Here is a 6,687-nt window from a genome sequence, read left to right as displayed (position 1 = left end):
CACCACCACCAGCAGTGGGCAGCTGTGCGAATCTGCAGGGGATGGGCTAGAGCAGGGGATGGGCAAGGACCAGTGGTGTTGTTCCATCTGCCGGCTGAGGTGTCCCCCATTCCCCATCCCCCTGAGGTGCCTGCCTATTTTCCAACTGATGCCCCATGCAGTATTCTCTCCGTGTTGCTTCAGGAGACAAGTGGGGCTTTGGACTTTGTGATGTGACCCAGTGGCCCACGAGCATTCAGGACTGGGCTGGATCCCTTGAACTGTACATATGTATATACCATCAGATTGTATTTTCGTATTTCAACTATATTTATATTATTACACTAACTTTCATCTGTTCCTGTAGTCCTTGCATTATTCCTGAGGGGTACGGGGTAAATATGTTTTCTTACTGCATCTGATTGTGTCTATGGTGTTGGGTGTGTGTGTGTGTGTGTTGCGTGTGTGTGTCACTCTCTCCCCCCCCTCCCCTGTGTGCTACGCCGCTGTACTCACTGAGGTCGTCTTCGCCATTGTTGGTGTTCTTGGTGGAGCAAGACGTAGAAGATCATTGGAAAGATCTGTAGCTCGGGCTCCATGGCTGCGTGGTTGTTCCCTGTGTCTTCCGGTGAGTCATTTCAATTCTGTGCAGAGTTTCAGACAGGCTTTTGATGTTGTTGGTACTGCCCCGGAAAAGGTGGCGGATTGGGTTGTCTTAATACGGTGGGCGGAACATTGACGTCCGCCTGGCTGTAAGCGGCTAACGCCTTGGTGGCTGTTGTTTTTGCCCTTGCGGTCGGTGTGGTAAAGTGGCTGTCTATCTCACTTCTCACCGCAATGGTCATAATTTGGCGGTACTTACCGCCACTTTATTACCGACCGCCAGGGTTGTAATGAGGGCCAAAATTCTTTTTTTAGGCAGACACATATAAGCGGTCACCATCAGCCTTGGTCACAATGTTGGATGCCATATTTTTTATGCATAATTTCTCATGAATAATTTTACTGGGAATCTTGGAGTTACATTATCAATGATGTCATAGAAGACAACATGACTGCCGAAATATGTGGGTTAATTAGCAGTGTATGGCAAGGGTGCAAGTTAAAGTTACCTTAGGGCACATGTTTTTTTTACTTGAGCTAACTCTAATTGCTGAATTTATATGGTTTTGTGTGTGACATTCTGAACCTAACTGTGTATATGTAAACCTTGTTTTTTTAGTGAAGGCTTGTTTAATCCCAATTCTTAACTATAATGTCCCTGTAGCCTTTTTTCAGTGAATTTCTAGAGTTTAAGTTAAGTAATATTTAATTAACTTATATTAGTCAAAAGCCTGCCACGCACTGCCTTTGACCATGTATGGGCTTCAGCCATACGGGGTTTGTTGTATAGCTATTTTATCCATGTTTTAGACACAATGTTTTATGATAACTAGGCCTGCCGCTGTGCACTTTAACCCTGTTACATTTTATTCGGCATTGCTTTATTTGTCTAGCAATAGCAACATTTGCAGTGCTGTTTTCTTTTCTTTATCTCATTGTACTTTTGCCTAGGAAAGCATTGCGTTCTTAGTAGGACATTTATTTCACTTTGTGCTTTCTCCAAGGCTACAGTCAGATAGGGTTGCTGACAAACGTGGTATGCTGTGTCTCCAACATTCACAGAAAACATGCACTCATACATGGGGACTATTTCTTAGAATGTCAGCTATTTTATTATAAAAACACCCCTTTGTCCCACTCACATTAGAGGGAGATTCCAGCCAGATTGCCACAACTGCATGCTGATTGCTGATCGCTTTGCTGCAGCTACCTACCTAGACGGCCAGACCCCTAATCCACATGGGGATGGTATCTCTCTAGACCACAGGCTTCTTCCTCCAGGTATGAGGGGTGATGTACTTCCAGGGGGAACCCGAAGGGCAGATTAGGCTTATTACTCTGTGCTCAGACCTAGTATCGGTAGGAGAAACATATACATCACTCCTAGTGACAATATGGTAGGACTATTCTTGTGTTTTGCTCTGTTAGTCACCTGTTTGCTTTTATTGTGTTTTATCATCCTCGTTATTACAAAACATGCCTTTTTATCTAAGATGCAGTTACTTCAATAAATCCTTATTGAACTACATCTTGTCTCTGTTGTCTTTGCCTGTATGAGACTTTTTGGTAACTGAGAGCAAGGGATGGGATCTGATCGACCATGATTCCCCTGAGGAGTCTTCTTATCATGCGCCTGGTTGCCACAATCATCTCGGCCAGAGGTGAGGCATGCTAGTGAGCCGGAGAACCTGGATTAGGCCGACAGGCGTCTTGTGGTATAGAATACTACTTAGTAGCCACAATCCATGTGTCTCCCAAATCCAGTAGCCTCATTAGCATAATGAGAACCTACGCGACTTGGTGCCACCAAAGTTTGGTCAGGCACTAATATTCAGATCCTCCTCATGGACAGATTATCTCTGTCTCATTTAAGGCTAAAGACACCTCAATAGTATATACAGAGACGTCATTGATATTGAGGATTTCCTCCTCAGCTAAATAGGTAGTATGTATCTTGAGCTGTAGGTTGTTTAAGCTGAAACCTTAAAAGGACTAATCCCTACTAGGTTTTCTTATCTCTGAACATATATCTACCATTAAAATGGCGAACCCACAACGGGCAGAAATTGCAGTAAATATGCGACCACCTCTTACTGCACATTTATTGGCAAACGGCCTAACGGCCCAGGGGCGGTCCATTTACATTTGTTGTTGAGGCTCATCCAGCCTATAGAATAGAAATTGTTTATACTTGAGTCACCTTTCCAGCAGTAGATGGGAACACAAATACATTTCACCACTATACTGCTACAAACATACCTGCACAATACCAAGCTTATGCATATTTAGAAATACCTTTATCTTATCAAGATCATAATAATTGGCTTGATGGCTCCCTACCACATACAATATTACATGTTAGGTTAGGTCCTCTGAGAAATGATGGCCTGACCTGGCCTTTATTGGCTACATCTATACCAAAACCCTGACGCAGCAACCTTAGCGTTAGCTGAGGTTCGCCGCTTATATTTGGCGCTCACATCAATATACAGATTATTAGTACAGTTTGTCATGCAAACATTAAATATTAATCCAGCATGTGCTGCCCAGTGCAACAACATGCAGCTACGCCAGGCATTAACCCTGATCATGCGTAAGGTACCCACCAAGTGGGAGGAAATTCCGTTTTGGTTAGCTCAAACAATAAATGCGCTGGAAGCAGTTTTTCCTCATAGAGGACCAGAAGATAAACTTAGAATTCTTATTATGTGCTTGCCATTCGGGATGGTTCCCACAGTTGATAACTTCAATACATGGGGCACGGTATTTGCCACACTGTTTTCTACAGCACATGGTGCATCAATACTTGCCAATCTTCCGGAAGTGTTAAAACAAATTCAAGATGAATACAGGCTGCCACGGCCCTGGACTTGGGGATGCCATTAATGGGCAGTTTTGCCACAGTATCCCCAATCATATTAAGCAACCTTAAAGGGGTTGCAGTTGCACTAGCAGTGCACATGAGGCTCCATGATGTTCTTCTACATGATTAAGAATGGGAGCTACCAAAGATTATCACAGAAACCTTTTCTAGTATTGGTTGAGATAGTCTGGGGGCCAGACCAATTAAACCACAATTTCAAGGTAGATCTAATAAAGATACTACCAAGCAAGCACCTGAAGGTTCCAAAAAACCCTGTGATAAAAAAACAACAAACACCTAATAAAGAAAGGGGAGAATCTCCGCTTGCGGAGACCCAACAAAGATAAGTATAACTTTAGAAATAGTGATAATCTAAAAATGCCTGACAGATATCAATATACTGATACATGCCAATCTCATTCCTTTCAGGACTCACCGGAAAAATGCAGTGAGAGAGGTAGGAGGTCAGAGTAGCGAATTGAGTACGTGAAACCGAGAAAGGACTCACAACGCTCGTCTGAAGTTTCAATTAAAAAAGAAGAGAAACTTCCCCAACAAAAACCCCAGTTTAAAAAGAAAAAAGTGTCAGCAGTTACAATTCGTCATGCCACTCAAGAAGAGGACTTTACTGAAGAACAAGAAGTGGGCACTGGCACTGCTCGACAGTGCAGCAGAGGTCACAATAGTTCACCAGGAACTTCAAGAGCATCTGGAGGTGAAAGCAACTGATGACTTCTTACAAGTTGAGCCTGCGGGCATGAGTGTCTCCGCACCCGATAGGGTGTACAGAGCAACTATTCAGTTAGAAGGGGATATTGAACGCATAATTGATGCCATCTTTTGGGACCGCGTCATAGCTATTTATGATAATTTCCTGGCTTAAAAAGATTGGCCGCCAGAATTCATCCGCAATCTCCCTTATGGAGAGGATGTGATTGGAAATAGTTTCTTGCCCCTTGATCCCAGGAAGCTTGTTGAAATGCATGCCATTGATTGTGCATTGGCACAGGCATCTGTGTTATATCGCAACCATGTAAGATGGGAAAGATTTGCCCTACCAGATAATACCAATAAAATCCCAACCACAACCGCAATACCCTATAAAATATGATGCTAAAGCTCCTGTGAGGGAAATACTCAATCAATTGAAGTACCATGGTCTAATTGAACCCTCAGACTCATCCATGAGCAATCCATTATTTCCAGTCGCTAAACCCGACCATTCATATAGAATAGTCTTAGACTATAGACATTTAAATAGTCACACAAAAACATTTGCCATACAAAATGCACATAGCACACCACTCGTGTAACATCTATTTTAAACAGCATTGACCATGAGGCGCTGTCATATGTTGATGACATTTATCTCACAGACGAAGACCTCATGCAACATTTAAGAAGGGTAGCCTGCATTGTTGTGGGATTTGCCAAAATCGGCTACAAATTCAACTTCAAAAAAACAAAAATAGCTTTCCATAGTGTTCTGTTTCTGGGATACGAATTGTCGGATGAAGGCAGGAGCCTGGCGCCCCAATTTTTAGAAAAATGCGCACAACTATAACCTCCAAACACAATGAAGAAGCTCCAGTCAGTATTGGGCTTCTTAAACTTTGACAGAACATACATTCCAGATTATGCACAACACATCAAACCCCTATTGTACGACTTAATAGGTCCTGATTTTACTGATAAATTTTGGACAGTTGAACACACATACATTCTAAAAGCTTTGCAAAAAGACATGCCTGAAGCAAAACGCTTCCATACAAGGGACAATAAAAAATATTTGGTCATCAGAGTAATTGCTGGTGCCATTGGTTACACCTATGTGACATTTAATGAGGGTGAGACCGTCCCAATTGCTTATAAATCACATTTATACTCCACATCTAAACAATGTTCTGCTCACACAGAGAAAATCCTTACTGCTGTCCGGATGGCAGTCCTTAAAGCGAGACCTCTTTCCCAGGGAAAGCGCATTATTGTTGTATCCTCGATTCCAGCCCTTGAAGCTGTTACTAAAGTGAGTGTTTCAAATGCTAAAGCATTAAATCCATGTTGGATACAATGGGCAACGTCTCTGACAGCCACCAATGTTGATTGTCTTTGACTCCAAATTACTGGCCCAAGAATTCTTACATTATGAACTTGAGTATCCAGTTCCAGCAAATACATTGCCTATCGAACAATATCATTACATTTTATACACTGATGGTTCAGCCTAAACAGCGATAGGAACAAAACATCACCGCTTGCACAGTTGTGAGTGGTTACATGAAGGTTGGCAAGTTTCATCCACAAAATACGTACACTCAGGCGCACAACTTGCAGAGCTCAAAGCTCTGGTGATGGCACTGAAACATACAGATCCTGAACAGACGACGTTGATTGTCTGTGATTCATACTATTGCATCCAGTCCTTCAATGAATATCTGCATTACTGGTGCCAAAATGGGTTCAGAGATTCAAAAGGGAACACCTTTAAACACAGACTTCTGTGGGGGAAGGTAGGGGATCTGAAGGAAAAGCTACCGAACGCCCATGTTGTACACACACTCGGACATCAGCATGTTGAAATACATGTTGAAAGCAATACATCGGCTGATGAAGCAGCCAAATCAGCAGTAGCTATGGCTTCTGTTGCTGCAGTAACTCGTTCTAAGCTGAGTAGATGATGAAACATTGGCAGCTGTGGCAGCTTTGGCTGATGGCACACTTTTTCCTAAAGCATATCCTGCTAAATATTCCTAACGAATGGCAGGCTTGTTTGATGCACAAGTAACAATACCAGGTGTGGGAGCTTGGATAATTCCCAATAAAGAACTAAGACCTGCGTTAGTGAAAGCAGCGCATGCGGGTGTCGCTTCTGCCCATGCTGGTGTGGCGGATACAGTTTCAATATTACATTCATGACATTGGTGGCCAGGACTCTATAAAGAGACCAAGCAGTATGTCCTTTGTTGTGACATCTGCCAGCAAATAAAAGGGTCCACCGTGAAACGCCCACCGCAGACACCCCTCCTAATTGCCCTCAAACCTTTGCAATTTGTGTACTTGGACTATTGTGGTCCCTTGACACCAGATGGTGCATACAAATACATTCTAGTTGCTGTTGACTCATGTTCCAGATTTCTGTGGGTTTGGCCACAATGCTTGGCTGACGCTCAAACTGTTATTAAAGATTTGCGAGTCTTTACCGGCACATGTGCAGTTGCGGCTTTCCACTCGGACTGGGCCCT

This window comes from Pleurodeles waltl, chromosome 12, assembly GCF_031143425.1.
Source record: "Pleurodeles waltl isolate 20211129_DDA chromosome 12, aPleWal1.hap1.20221129, whole genome shotgun sequence".
NCBI classification, from domain to species: Eukaryota; Metazoa; Chordata; class Amphibia; order Caudata; family Salamandridae; genus Pleurodeles; species Pleurodeles waltl.
This window is presented reverse-complemented; position numbering follows the sequence as displayed.